Here is a 16,414-nt window from a genome sequence, read left to right as displayed (position 1 = left end):
ACCTAATTTATGATGTTTACTTATTTCTACCTATCTGACTAATGCTCCTTTTGTTCTCTTTATAATTCTTCGTTTCTATCTGCTACCTCTTTTCCCCCCAAGAGCGGCAAACATTAGCTGATTAATACTCAGTCTTCTTAGCTGCTGTGATCAGTGGAGGTAATCTCTCATAGCACACTGATATCTAAATCAACATAATATATCTAAATCACCTTTGCTAATCTGCTGGAATTTGCTTAATGTTTCCTGAGCTTATATCTCCACTACAACAGAGTGTGTAGAAAAAGAAATACCCAGGACATAAAGATATGAAAATTCAATTCTGTAAAAAAGAATGGATTTCACTTGTACAGTTTGAAACTTTCATCGAAGTCTTTTAAAAAGTTTTCTTTTTTTCCCTCTTTCTCTTTCTTCCCCACTCCCTTCCTCGTTTTTTTTTTTTTTTGGTTCTGTTCTGGAGAATTTTTCCACATAAAAAGCATCAGCTTCAATGACTATTTTCCCTTATATTTCACACTCTATTTCTCTGTACCTACCTAACGTATGAGAAGAAAAAAATGGGGGGGCTGGAAAGAAGATTATAGTTTAGAAGACTGCATTCCAGCTTCATGTTATCTTGCAATTTAAAGTGTCATTTAATTTGCTTTTTTGAAGACCTAGATTGTTAATCCAAAACTTAGACCATTAAGCCAAATCTTGATTACTTGTTCGCTAGGTGGCTTCTCTGTGCATATGCTTGATCACAGATTGAATTCAGTTGCTGTGGTAATCTGAATAATTACCCTCAAAGACAGCCACATCCTAATCCCTGGATCTCTGTGACTATGTTATATTACATACATGGCAGCGAGTATTTTGTAGATGTGATTAATTTAAAGCTCTTGAGATGAGAATATATTGGACTGCCCAAGTGAATACAATGTGATCACCAGGGTTCTCATAAGAGGGAGATAGTCGAGTCAGAGTCAGAGAGAAAAAGATGTGATGATGGGACCAGAGGTTGGAGTGAAGTGCTTTCAAGAAGGAAGAAGAGACCATGAGCCAAGGAACACAGGCAGCCTTTAGAAGCCAGAAAAAATAAGGAAACCAATTCTTCCCTAAAGCCGCCAGATGGAACGCAGCCCTGCCAATGCCTTGATTTTATTTTATTTTTTTATTTCAGTCTTCTGATCTCCAGAACTATAAGAGCATATATTTGTTTTGTTTTAAGTCACTCTAATTTGTTACAGTGGCAGTAGGAGACTACTACAGTTTCCTTTCTGGATTATCAAAGAATGTAAGCAAATTTGAATTTTGCAGTGAGCACCTGCAAGAGAAATAACCAGCTTTTGCTTCTCTGTTACTAGAATATATGTTTTAGTAAAATATAAATTTGTTTTAGATTTTTCATCATTTTATCCCCCCCCCCCCCTTTTTTTTTTCTTTTGGGATAATTGTGAGTTCTCAGAAATGCTATTGATATTAGGCTGGTCTTCCCATGGTGACAATTACTCTGTGATTTGCTCTGGTGATACTGTATTTTCTTCTTGCTTTCTATGAAATTGAAGAAACACCACTGGGGAAGTGGGCAGCTGGCCTGTGCTAGATAGTGTCACCAGAGCTTGGGGAAGGAGTGTATGTGTGGCTTCGTTTCCAATTAGGCACAGAAAGTGTCCCATTTTCCCCAGGGCCATTTCACCTGCATGGCCTGAGGTGGGGCCAGGGGCCAAAGCACAACAAGGGAAACAAAAATCTCCTGTTACAAATTAATTGGAAGAGAGGACAGGAAATAAAAGAAGCTTCTCCATCCCTTCTCTTACTCAAGTGGCTTGTGAGCTGTAGTTGTTAAAGGGAGAATTAAACTCTATAATCAAGCATTTTTTTAGACTTGGCCAGGGACAAGCTGCGAAGGACTTTTAAAGACACAGTAGTCCTAGAATTTTCTAGAACTTTTAATTAAGAATAAACCTGGAAAAATGCTCAGTCACTTGCTGGTGTGACTGACAGACCCCACACCCTGTTGCCACAGACAGTCAGTGCTCTTGGAGGAATCAGCCTGCAATTCCTGTGGTTTTATCGTACCCATTACTTATAGCTGATTTCAGTTTTTATTAAGCCCAGAAGGAATACCTTTCCTAAAATACTGAAGGTTGCAAAGTTTAAAAATGTAGATTCCATCCAATAAATGCTTTTTTTAAAATTGTGGTTCTCCCTCCTGCTGCCCATTGGGGGTTCATTTGTTTCCCCTTTCCTACCTGGTTTTAGAAAACATTTGTTTTGGAAAGTGGTTATATGATTTATTGTTCAAGGGAAAAATAGTTTATTTTTACATTAGGGTGCTGAATTTAAAAACTATAGATGACTCTTTATAAATGGATGCCTTCTCAGGAAAGAGATGAAGACGTTGAGTACTTAGTGCTCACTGGGCGGTTGGTACTGTACGCAGTAAGACAGGTGCTACCATTTCCCTAAGACAAGTTCAGACCTTCCTTGGGAGGCAACATAGAAATGCTGTGGAAAGGCTAGTTCATAAAGCACAAACGTGTGGTCCCACACCTGGTGAATGATGAAAAGTTAAAGGAGCGAGAGGAGAGAATGGGCTGGATGGAGAGGTTGAAACATATCTTGCCGGATGAGATGGGGTTGAGTTAGAGTCTGAGGCACAGGGGAGGATTTAAGATTGTGAAGAGGAGAAAGAAGAGACGAGAGAGTTCAAGATGCCAAGAGACATCAATTATGAGCACATCATGTCCCAAAGATTGAGAGGAGTCCTGATTTGTGCTGCTGAAAACGTGCATTTAGAATATAATTGGAGGGCGGGTCTCTGCAGTATTTTTCTTTTCTCTGGGATTCTAAGAGAAACACACTCACTTCCAGGTGGGGCACAGCTTTTCCTCTTTCATGCCAGTCTCAGCTGCTGAACTTCTGTCTTCACTGTAATAGCAGACTCTTCTCCAGCAGGCACAGACTTCTCTTAGAAGGCGTAGCATCCTGTCACTTTTCACTTAGCATTTGCTTCAAATAGATGAAAAAAAAAACCACGCGTTCCAGTAATTGGAAATTTTGCAGTATCAACAAAACCTGTGTTAGAGTTAGTCCTGTACTGTGTGGTTTCCCTGTTAAGGCCCAGTGGTATCTTAAGTTCTCCATCACTCATTATAATCCATAATAAGGTGTGATTTTGACATTCTCTAAACTTGGTCTTCTCGGTCTTTAATTTATTCATAAATGGCTCGGAGCTAGGTGCCATGAGAAATAAAATGCCCTACCATTCGTGGTCCCTAGCTTGAAATTTGAAAAATTGTTTTTTTGCCCTCACAGTTGGAAAATATGACAAACTCTGAAAAACCACCTTTTGAAAGCGAAAACAAAGTGGGTTATGTCAGTTTCTGTTTTGAGACATGGCTTCCTAATTATCCTGTAGGACTCAAAAAAAAAAAAAAAAAAAGCTTTTCAGATGCAAAACCTAATTTTGGAAATAAACTGCTTTCCAAGAATGACAACGCACCACACGGCCGGGTGCTCTTATTATAACCGAGAAGCAGAAGCCGCGGGCTGAGAGAAGCCAGCAACCACGCCACCTTCTGTACCTGTTTGAATGTGCACACTCACAGAACACTCCCAGGCCCACCTTCCAGCAATTAGTGTGGGCTTGTCCTCCAGCCATCACAGTGGATGTGTTCAATGGTTCCCTGGAACAAAAACACAAGCTCTTGAAGACAACAAAGAGCCCTACACATTTAAACAGGTTTTCAACAAGATTTTCCAAAGCTCTCCTTCTGTGTACCATTTTTAGAGCCAAGTATATTACTCCTTGTTGTCTGTGCATAATGACATCCCTCTGGATGATTCCAGAGTGTATCTATTCTCATTTGCTCCAGCAGGTTCCACTTTCAGTATTTCCAACAACAGGTTGGGCTGAAGGCCCCTGATTCAATAAGTTCAAAGCCAAACTGATTAATTTTATCCCCCGATTGCTTACCTCTTCGACTTCAGCTAATTACACCACCATTCATTTTGATGCTCAAAGTATGACCCTTACGTTCGTTCGTGATTCCCCTCTTCTTCCCTGTCTTTCATCCCTCCCAGCGTCTGTCTTTCCACAGGGACTCGGGTTCATTTCAGACTCTAATTTCTTACCCAATTAACACCACAGACACCTCATGCTTTGTGCTATCTTCAATATATTCTTTGCACTGCCTTAAATAAAACACTTCCCCAAACACAAATCTGTTCTTCATACTGTTCTTTCAGAATCCTTTACCCAAGGAAAAATATCCAGCTCTCTTGGCATGGATCATGTGTTCCTTTCATAATCTGGCCCCAAACCACTTTATTAATTTTCCAGCTAAAATTATTGTCATTCCCTTCTCCAATACATTGTTCTCTGGTAAACCTTTTTGTTTGTCCTCATTTTTACTTGGCATTCCTTTCCACACATGGTAACATTCTGTCTGTCCATTAAGACAGTTCAAATGCCACCACACCAATAACTTATTTCTGATCTTTCCCTTTCCACTCCGTTACCCTTTATCTCCTTCTCTCTTCTGGAATGTATCACATTCTATCTTGTGGCATCTTGAACAGGAGAAAGTTTGGAATTGTCATAACAAGTTTAGTTTCAGCTCTGAGTTTCTCCTTATCTGTGATCTTGGGCAGCGTATTTAATTCCTTCTTGCTCAGTATGAAATGGATGCTATTCCTCACTTTTAAGGGATAAGGTATGTAGGGGTCCTTATTTAATTATGATGTGCTACAAATGTGATCTGTTATGATTCTAAGGCGATGCCTGAAGGTTCGATGGGACAAGAACTTTGAAATCATAACTTTTGGTTTAATTGATCAGGAAGAGATTTAAGCACAATTGGCAGAGAGCAGTTCCATCTTGAATCTTTGAATTGATAATGTCTACCTCTACGTTCATAGGGGCCTACTTGCCACCATTGTGTAAGTCAACATGTATGGTTTTTGGAGATGGGCAAATGTGGGTGTAAATGCTGAACCAATACTTAAGTAATCTTGCCTCTGTAATATTCCATTCCTCGCCTGTAAAAAAAGATTCACTGGTGAAGATTTACATGAACCCGTTACGAAAGGCACCAACACTTGAAGCCTCACTCTTTTCAAATGGCGCAACTATAGGAAACTTAAAAGGAAAGGATGTTAATTTCTGTAAAAAATGAAGGAGAAACTCAGTTTCAGTGGTCCCCGAAGACGTGTTTTCAGCTGGTAGTCCAATCCTAGAACTGGGTTTTCTTACTTGGGAGCAATTTCAGTCCACAATATATTCATCACTGAAGCTGGGCTCAGGAATCGTGCAGTGCTAATAAAGTGTGGTGCTTCCGATAAGGTACCTGGGGTCTGTGAGTGGTAGTGTTCGGGGAGTTTTCAGGGTTGGGAGACTCATGAGGCAGACACCTTAGTTATACTGTTTTCTTACTCCCTCGCCATCTTTAGTGCTGCACTTGGCACATGGACTAAGGATGGCCACGTCCTCATAAGCTCCACAGTGATGGCATTTGTTCTATCTTTGTCGAATAAGGGCTGCATACTTCTTGTCTGAAGCCTGCCCTTGTTTTGCCAGCTTTTTGATATCTGAGATAACTGCTAAGGGACTGGTGTGGTTTTAAAAATTACGTTTTAAAGCATCTCTTCTACTCTTTATGTAATAATAAAACTAATTTATATTGTAATCATATGACTCAATGGTGGAGGGAGGTGTAGGTTCATGCATATATAGGAAAGGGGAGTGGGAAAATACGGCTGTGAGTTACTGTTGGTTCTTGGCATTTGACATGTTGGTAAATCGAGAATAAAAAGGCTGTGAGAGTTAAATAAGATAGCGTTGTTAAAGAAAACATTATTCAATGGTATTTAAAGCCTGGTAAGGAAGACTAGTCAAGTGGGGGACTACTGTAATAAGTATAGGGACCGTGCAATGGGATTTTTTTTTTTCTGTCTGACTTATTTCGCTCAGCATTACACTCAAGATCCATCCAAGTTGTCACCAATGTTCCTATAGCAATGGGATTTTGCAGTGAGGCAATGAGAGAGGGCTCAGTTCTGAGCGCAGCATGGGCAGGTGGGAATTTATAGCCAAGGAGCAGTGTGGGGGTTGGTGGATGGAGAGTTACTAAGAGAAAACATCACGGGTAAGGGGACAGTAACTCAGGCTAAACTGACCTAAGAGGATTCTTGCTGAAGACAGGCCAGGGTCATCAGACATCACCAGGAGGATGGTGGGGGGTGAGGAATCTGATCAGCTACTGGTATTGACGAGTCCTGGTTAAACTGACTTAGCAGGTTTCTTGATAAAGTTGAATTTTACAAGTAAGTACACAGATGGGTCTAAGAGAAGGATTAGGAGCCTGATTAAAATTTTGCCTCGCAAAGAAGCTTTGTCAACATATGCAAATATACAATTTATACATAACAATCAGTTAATAATTCCTTCCTTCCTTCCTCCTTCCCTCCCTCCCTCCCGTCCATCCTCCCTGTTACCCTTTTTCCTTTCCTTTTCTTCTTTCCTTCCTTCATTCCTTCGTTCCTTCCTTCTTTCCTTCCTTCCTTCCTTCTTTCCTCTCACCTAACATATTTTCCCTGATATCGCTGACAAAAATCCAATATAGGATGTCAAATAGATTTAACTCACTCCCTAAGACGATGGTTAGAAGTGACTGTATTAAGGATTGTGAAGCTCTGCTTGAGCTTACTGGGAAAGAGGTCTTACTAACGTCTGTCATGGAAGTGCCATGGGGACGTGGCAGCAGGCAAGCAATGTGTTTCCATCCTGGAGGCACGTAGATGACATGTGGCTATTCAGTTCAAACAAACGTTTTTGGAAAGGTCCAGAGGCAGCACTCGATTAAATACATACATAAGCATTTATGGTCTAATCTCAAGTCCAAGGTGACTTGTCTAAGTTTGAAATCATGGGGTTTTGAATGTGCATATAATATTACATTTTTGTTGTTGTTTAGATGAAAGATTCTGATCGCAAAAATTTTGAAGAAAACAAACAAAACCACTGAAATACTAAACCCACATTGGGTTGTCATTACTCATGAGAGGATGAACTCTGGTTTTTAAAAATACACATAGCCGCACTTTCTCTACTTCTTCAGTTCCTTGTCAGAAAAATCTAAATAGCTGCTGCTTTTAAAACTCAATTGCAACATAACAAATAACAGACCTACCAGTAAAGACCATTGTTATATTAATTTTTTGAGGTATAAAATACACTTTTTAGAAATGAATTTTCGTAATTTGGGACCACTTCCCTTTGACCTGTAGGAATATTTTCTGTGAATCTCAACCTTTCCTCTCTGTGAGAATGAAAACGTCCAACTCTTCCTGCACTCTCCTTCCTAGACTTAAGCCGAAGGCTGAGGCTAATACATCACTGAGGATTCTTTTTGCCAATCTACTCCACAGGGACCCTAGAAGAGTTTATGGATTCTCTATGGTCAGGAGCATATTTCATGCATCTGAGTTACTCAGGCAAAAGCTCTCGTTCTTTTCGGTGGAGATTGGGGAAGGAGAGGAGTATGACTTACACTTTCAGAGCAGTTACCTCCTTTCTTTTCTATGTCTGCCCTAAAAACTAGTCTGCGGTTGTTGTTTGAGAGTAATAGTGTGTGGATATGTTAGTTACTGCCAGGTGAGACTCAGTCTCATCTCATTCTTTTAGGACCTCAGGGGATCTTTTGCTACGTTACTCAAATCCCCTCTCCGTCCCCCTACTTTGTTAAACCGAGGCCCAGAGATTGCATTTCAGCGTAGCAGTGCATGCAGTTCCAATGCTGATCATGAGCTGCCTGCCCAGATGGTCCCTGCTCTCACTGACAGAGAGCAAGTCCAAATTGTTCATCTCCAGTGTTTCTTGTAGACTGCCCAATATGTTTACTGTGGCCCATTTACAGGAGGGTGACATTAGCAGATCTGATGCGAACATTCTGGCAGTAGCCGTGAGGAGAAAAGTGGCAGGTCTGGGAGGGAAGTGGAGGACAGCAAATGAGTGAGTTACACCCGAAAGCACCAGCAATCTGAGGTCAGCCGACTACTTCAGTCATCTGTCAAAGACAGGTAGGAATTCAGACTTAATGCTCCGTTCCTGCTGGCCTGGAGACTAGCAGTGTATCAATTGACACCTCAAACTGCTTTCTTTCCTTTAAGTCATGGAAACAGCAAGCAACAAAAAACCACCAGCCTCACACCTACCTTAAGGTCATTCTCATCAATGTCAATCATGCTGAGATCAGTAGGGTTTCTGGAAACATGCATCGCAAGAGACTTACAACTCACTTGCATGCTGCTTAAGAGTTACATTTTCCTTTTAAAGTTTCGTGCTAATGTCCACTTGATCTCACAATTCTGTTAGTGTCACCTTTATCTTAGTTCAGCTATCAACTCAGTTAATGCAGGTCTTCGTTTTCTAGTTTGGAGCTGTTAATGCCAATGCCAGAAGTAATTTTCCTCGTTTTCCTTTTTTCTTCTTCTTTGAAATAATAAGCAGAGACCACTTGAAGGTGTGGAATGACTAATTAAGAATGCAGAGTCATGTTTGGAGTGTGAAAGACAGACTAAGTGTCAATTATGTACAAGACACTTGGCTTCATGACATGGATCCTAGAAACTATCATATTCCTGCTATCAAACGACATACATAAAAACCAGGACTGTTAATCAAATTGTAGGTTATTCTTTTGAAACCCTACGATGGTTGCATAGTTTCTAGAAAGCCATTAATTGCTTGATAGTCAGTTAAAACCAATAATTATAAAGATGTGCAACGTAAATAATTCTAGCTACCTTTAAAAAGATGGGTGGGAAAGTAAAAGGAGAAATAAGTTAATCGGTTAATAACCTGCCACAATACAATGGGCCGGAAACACACAACCCAGTGGCCTGTGTGCTGGTGGAAAGGATAACTACAGGGTGATATGAGTATTGTGGTCTTTTGTAACATCACCTATAACTTGTAACTTTCCAGATCTCTTGGGCATAAGATACACATATTAATTTTTCTTTTGGAAATGAAATAACACAAAATATTTCCACTTCTCCATATACAATGTGAAATAACAGTGTTTTGTACTTACTACATTTTATGACTTAAATATGTTTTAGGGCAATGAAAATGGGCCTTACATATTGGGAAAGAATTAAAATTTGAGAGGAAGCAAATCTAGCTATGAAAGCAGCAAGATAATTTTAAATTTTTTAGGTTCCATTCAACCTCACTCTTTGATAGCAGCGGTGATGGAAAGAAAGAGTGGTGTGTGTGCTTCAAGCCCCTGAAATGATCCTCCTTTCTCTGGACTTCAAAGTATAGAAATTGTTCCATCCTACTTTCCTATTTCAAACCACACTGTTTGGTGGTCAGACTTTGAACTCTGGGTGAGAATAGAATTAGCCTTCAGGAACTTTTGGGGAGATTTATAAAGTAAGCAATGAACATTTCTCTGCTTTCTAAAGACTTTTGCTACCATTCCAATAACATCCCTGGTGGGTTATAATAAGCATACTTAAAAAAAAAATCCCGCTTGGATCTCTACTGCCCCACTTTCTGGTTTTGAACAGCTACCCAGGAAACTATTATCTCTATAACTGTTTCTGGTCTTATGTGAAGAAGGCAAATGTGGGAAGGCTCCCTTGTCTTCCCCAAAGGTAGGATTAGAATTGAAGAATACAAGAATGAAGAGACATTTTAGGGCTTTTCATCCAATTTCATCGTTGTAACTTGACTCTGAGTATTGAGATAACCTTATTTTCTTTAATGGTAGGAAATATATACGTATTTATGATGATTTTTTTTTCTCTTTTTAGCATCTTGGAATTTTAGGATGACCAAGGTACGTTTCTAGTAGTTCTTGATAATCAATTGACATATTTTTATAGAATGATTGTAAGAAGCTCACCAAAATAGGAGTGCTTGGAGGAGATGCTTGTTATTGAAGGGAATTTCAACCGTAACCTCTTCTCAGAATTCTGGACTTTCTGGAGTTGCTACCAGAATGTCTGTGAGAACAAATTCAAAGATAAGCTTTTGGACATCACTATCCAACCTCCTCTTCTTCTTTCACCACCATTCTTGTTGGGTGATGTCCAAAGGAGAAGTATGCAGAATAGCTTTCATTACTTTCTCTTCTTAGTCTCTGTATCTAACAGATCACCACGTCCTGTCGATCCTATTTTCTGAGCGTTTCTGATCTGTCTGCTTTTCTCAAAACCCTTTACACATCCCTTGGTTTAACTGTTTATACCTTGATGGAGCTACTGCAGTTGCTTTATTTCACAAGGCTTTTCTATTATATCTTACTTTTCACATGGTACCCGGAATGATTCAAACATGCACATTTGGTTATGTTACCCAGCACTTTGCTATTTGTTAAAGGTCCTCTATTACCTGCAATCTGTAGTCTGTAAGTGCTATATGTGGTCTACAATCCCTCAAAGATCTGGATCCTTACTTCCGTGCAACCCCTTCTATCTCCAGTCATTCTTCATGTCTGACATTCCAGCTATAACAAGCTATGCATGGTTACCTCAACAATCAAGCTGTTTTATTTATCATATTCTTTGCACATGTTGTTCCCTCTATGTGGGAATATTTCATGCACTGTGCTAAAGGAAAATATTATTATACCCATTTTATAGATAAGACTGAGGCTTAGTGAGCTTCAGTATCTTTCCTTTTATTATTATTATTATTATTGTTATAGTAATCATTTTTCTGTCTCTAGTCACCATATCCTGCCTATTGTACTTATAAATATTTCTGTTATCTGCTTTTCCCTTTCTATTTCTATTCCCATAAGCATTTGTTTCTTCATTTATTCAACAGATGTTTGTTTATTATGTACTTAATGTGTGTTAGACCCTTGCAGGTGGTACAGTGGTGCTATCTCAATGTTTGTTGTGTACTGAAGCTGGCTTATATATCTGTGAGCATCTCTAACTGTTCAGTGACATCACTTTGGAGCTTAAAAATGGTCACAAGTCCTTCCTTCCTTCCTTCCTTCCTTCCTTCCTTCCTTCCTTCCTTCCTTCCTTCCTTCCTTCCTTCCTTCCTTTCAACTCTATTCTTCAAAATTTAACAATTAGCTCAGTATTTGGCACAAAGCAAGTGAACATCAAATTTTATCATTGAATTGAATGAACGTTTATTTGGCATTACTTCTTTTAGTAAGCTTTTCTGGAGTCTCTTCCCTTCTCCATTATAGAGAGAGTTAAACGCTCTCTCATAGTGTTCATTTCATTATCATATGTATACACCTGTGGTCACATATAATATTGCATGATCAATCCATTTATTTATAAATCTGTTTTCTTTCTGAGACTATAGATCCTTGAGGAAAAATGTAGAGCTATCCATTTCTGTTAAATTTTTGAAATGGAGCACATTGCAGAATAACTAACTGCACATTTGTACACTACCTACTATACACATCTATTAGTAAGGATAGGCAAGGTTATGCTGTGATAATAAACACATCCCTAAATTTAGTGGCTTTACATGATAAAGTGTATTCCAACGCACGTGAGTCAGCACACGTGTGGGCAGTTTTCCAGGGCCTGTCTCCTCTATGCCAATTTCCAGGATCCAGTCTGCTTCTCTATTTTGAGGAAACTCCATCTGTGGCTTCCAAAGTAGGTTAACAGGGGAGGACAGAAGTGGAGGAAGCATGATATCCCACATGTTACTTCTCAGAGTTCATTGAGTATCCCTGAGGAAGGTTTGGAAATATAAAGCTGAATGTCGATATTTGGAGAACATTAACAATCTCAGCCACAAAACATTAAAGAACTTAGTGAAAGGAAAATGTCATTATGGGGTGGCAGAGCTGGGGTAAGTGTTATGGCAGAAATAGGGCTTAAAGTAAACTTGAAATAAGGTAAGAATTCAGATAGTGAAAGAAAGAAGAGATTCCAGTCGTTTCTTGCCCTAAAATATAATTAAACTCTGGCTTACTATCCAGATGATTTTTAGTTTCTATGTAACTTTCAGATTCATAATTTTACTTATGCTGTTTGATTTTTTAAAAATATTTAAAGTACAATGAAAACTTATTTATTTAGTTTAGAATTCTCATTAAAAATTCAGCAGGGGTTTGATGGTTACTAATCAAAGACTGTTAGAACAATTTAGGCAACACCAATGTCTAGAAGGAAAAATAAATCTCATTTTGTGGAAGACTAGTTATGTTAGTCATGGAAAGTACTGGATCTACATAAACAGTTCAAAGGAACATTTTACTAGATGTAATCTTGCACCTAAAGAAAATATGTCTGTTTCCTCATGGTGTCTTCACTCTCCACTTGCATTGTTTAAGCTAATTAAGTTTTGGTTAGCCCAACTAGACCATATTCCAAATGGTCATAAATAATAATGTCTCATACTTGTATGGTGCTTCCAAATTTGTAATTTTAGATTCACCATTTACTTTGAGTTTTACTATTCTCTTGTTGTGAATTGGGCAGATTTATTAAATGCCACTTTACAGATGAAATAGTTGAGGTGTATTGACTTTCCCAAAGTAACAGGACTGAAATCTGTATTTTGGGATCCAAGCCCAGTGTTTTTTTGTTTTTGATTTTTTCTCTTTTTTTCCTGTCTCATATACCTACTGCTTTCATTACCTTTTTGATATCGACAAAATCAAACCACGTTCTGGTTCAAATTAATATTGAAGATCCACAAAGAAAACTGAATTCTTCAGGATCAAATATTACACTCAAATAAATACATCTTTGAATGCTGCCCACATTAAAAAGTGTATCCAAACAGGTAACTGATAAAGGGAAAATAATACAGATTAAAATTCTACCTCAAACGAAGTCTTTACTTCTTCTTATTCTAGAATTTCTGAAAACAGTTTATATAATATATATTGTCCCTGAATTGTACGTCTCATGACTACCTCGGCTTGCTCCTAGTATATTGCATCATTTATTTAGTCATTCATTAAATGCATATTGATCACTTACAACATCGCACTACAGTAGACACCAGAGAATTTCCCAGAAAGTGCAGTAAATGCCACGATGGGGTTAATACAGGAGTGATGAGAGAATGTGGGGAGAGTAGACTCCAGAGAGTCCATGGGGGTAAGGAAACCTCCTTGGAAGTGCCCAGAAAGGTGGACAGGTTTAGGTATGTGGAAAGGCTGTCCTTGGCGAGTGGGCTTCGTGAGGTAGGTATTATGTTGGTTATGCCTGGAGGCCAGAGAAATACATAACTGTTATGTATTCAATTCTGATAAGTGTATAGGTGTATTTCTCATCTAGATACAGAGCTATTGAGAAAAAGGAGCAAAATGCTTTTAATAAGGAAAAGAATCTTAGCGCATTCTAAGTGTGCTTAGAAATTCTAGTGTGCTTCAGAATCACCGGCAGGCCTTGTTAAAACACATTGCTAGACCCCACTACTGGAGTTTTTCTGATTCAGCAGGTCTGGGCTGGGTCCTCAGAAACTGCTTTTCTGACAGGTTCCCAGGTGATTGATGCTGTACGTCTGGGGGGCAAAATCATGGAGGAAAGGATTAGGATTTGTATGTTAGTGACTTTCATCAATACCTATGCCATTTGCCCTTAGCATACTTCTGAAGGCAATTAGCAGTAATTAGAAAGGTGCTTCAGATGGTACTGAATGAGTGAGTCAGTGAATCTAACTAATTTTCCTCCATTGGTATTAGCATTTCTGTGGATTTATGATTATTTGAGACTCACAAAGAATATATAAGCTATACAGAAATGATATCTGAAAAACTGCAACTGAAAGAATTTACTAGATTTGCTGGTTTTGTATCTTCACTATATTTTTAGGGCAACTGATTGAAAAAAAATTTTTTTCATTTAAAAATAGAGAAGAGCTCACTTGGATATTTATAACCTGACAGGTTAGAACTAGCACAACATCTGAATGAGGAATTGTGACTCTTAAAACCTGCACAGGCATTTTTCTAAAAACTCAATGAACTAATTCATAGGAAATTCCACTAAGAAATCTGTACTTCTGGACAAGAAACCTTATAGTAGAGAGATCTTCCAAAAAGGATTAACATGCTAAATTATCTACCCTCCCTGAAAAAAATTTTAAATTCTATTAGAGGGAAGCTGCATTTTCACCATTAAGTCCTACAGAAACTCCTTCCCCTAGGTGTTTCCTGGCAGCAACTGGAAGCAGATGGAGGGAGAGAAAATAAAAAGTCTTGGCCTTTACCCAGACTCTGCCTGCTGCCTTTACCACCGTCTTCCTAGATTCACTTGTTTAAAGGGCGTAATTGGCCTGGGAGGAGTCAGAGAAAAAGAACCACCACCCCATTTGATTCAAAGGTAGAATTCTAGTTCCCAGAGACTGGCTGGTTTTGCTGGGGAGGGAATGTCTGTGGTTCTGGGTTCTGATCTACTTAATTGAGCAAAGCCTCATGGCCTGAAATGAGTGCAATGTGGGGGATTGTTTTAAAGATGGGAGGGCAAGTCTTGGAAGGGTGTTAAAATGGTAGAAAATACCAACTCAAAACAAGGGAGGGGGCACCAAAGAGAGGAGCCAGACACCAAAGAGAGGAGCCAGGTAATGGAGGAAGAAAAATTTTCCGGGTCCTTTACTGTGGTATAGGACTGAGCGCTCATAAGCGTGACCTCATTTCATCTCACTAACAATCCTGGGAGATTGATATTAGTATCCACACTTTACACAGGACGGTACTGAAGCCCTGAGTCTCGACAGAGCAGATAAGTAGCAAAGCTAGGAGGGGATTCTAGGTCATTTAATTCCAAAGCCTCACCTTATTTGACCATACCAACCTAACTTTTCAGGGAAAGGCAAGCATGAGAATTGTATAGTTCAAAGATGTTTTTTGGAGAGAGAATATGGATAGATAAATTATTGAAAGAAACCTAAGCATTTTTATGATAGCCAGACCCTAAGAATTATTTAAACCAGAATAAGAATTAATTAAACCATTTCTACAGAAGACCCTTAGAAATCTTGCTGGAACTAGCAGTAGACAGGTCTCCAGAAAGTTATTAGCTCACGTGTAGGGTAACGTTCCTTCTGTTACTTCCTCTGCTTCAGCCCTATGTTTTGTCATAATATTCTAGATCTCTTTATTACCCCAAAGACCTGAACCGAAGTGATCAATTCCCCATCTATTACTGATTTTCTGAAACACCTCATAAGTGAGTGTTATAGGCCACCAATGACCTGCCACACTTTCGCGTAGCACCTGTCCTCCTCAAAGGTTGCCTTTTAGCATAGCTTTTTCGGGTTCTGCCTGACCTTCCAACAAAATATCATTCCTAGCTCTTGTCTAATATCTAGTGCAGAGTGACAAGACTGCTTAAGATGGCCAGTTTTAGGGCAAAAATATGAACAATATAATAAAAGAGCAAGATGAGCCCTTTCTAATTAACCACTTCCTTTTCTTTCCCTCTTCTGCCTTGGACTCTATTTGAACACAAATGTTGCTCTGTTGCCCTGCATCCCTTATTACCTTGCATCCCAGATGCAGCTGCATCTATGGAATAAAAATCTTTGACATGTTTCTGAGGGAGTGCTTCTCTTAAACCATTAACCTTCTAATCCAGGAGGACTCATATCCCTCCAGTTTCCATATCACTAGTTTTAAAAACCATTTTTAAAAGAATGTCACTGTAATATAGAGCATGGAGCTTTGTGCATAAGCATGTAAATCATTTTTGTAAATAGCTATTTACTAAGGATGAGCAGCAATGGGAGGTAAAGAATGAGATTTCATCATTTAGTGGTGAGACACACATACTTCTCAATTATCTGTGCTAATGGGGACAATGATTACAAGGGCAACGGAGTCCATAAGAAATCCATGGTGGAATTTCAATCAGTTCTTTTTACTGCTCTTTAGTAGTGATGGCAAACATTTTGCTAGAGTGAAATTTTAGATTTTTTTGTAGATTTCAATTACTATGCTAATCCAATTCCCATTTTTTCTCAACAACTAAAAGTTGGATACTTAAACAGATAAGGGCCTTGTTGGATTTTGAAAATAAAGATACGTTAATCAAACTGTCTGTGAATACGTACGACCCAAACAATGGCCTGTTTTCCTCTTCTGCTGAATTAAATAAATGTTGGCATTTGGCGAACAAAGCAAATCAAACATTTTTACTAAAATTAGCAGGGCATTTACTAGAGAAAATTCTGTGATGTTATCCAGAAATAAAATGGGTTGAATTTGTTAAGACTTCCCTCAAACTCTTATAAAAAATTATAGCTGCAGGTGGTAGGGTATTCACCAGTAGTTGACTCTTTTCCTATTTGTGTCAAGAATTTCAAATAAAAGACAACATCATCTAGATAAAACTACACCATGCTGCTAATTTTTGCTGTTCATACACAAATGTATGACTTTATTGGACAGCATAAATATTTTAAAATAATACTAGGAAAATG

The 16,414-nt window shown here is 38.7% G+C and overlaps 1 pseudogene; it reads right to left on the bottom strand.

Annotated features, from left to right (window-relative positions):
- LOC141570791 (PH-interacting protein pseudogene) overlaps positions 1–8,262 on the bottom strand; it is a 56,282-nt pseudogene extending 48,020 nt beyond the window's left edge.
- Positions 8,263–16,414: the final 8,152 nt, after the last annotated feature.

Source organism: Rhinolophus sinicus, chromosome 3 (assembly GCF_057876585.1).
Source record: "Rhinolophus sinicus isolate RSI-liver-muscle chromosome 3, RSI-T2T, whole genome shotgun sequence".
Taxonomy (NCBI): Eukaryota; Metazoa; Chordata; class Mammalia; order Chiroptera; family Rhinolophidae; genus Rhinolophus; species Rhinolophus sinicus.
Note: the sequence above shows the minus strand (reverse complement) of the source record. Positions and strands in the feature narration are given on the sequence as shown.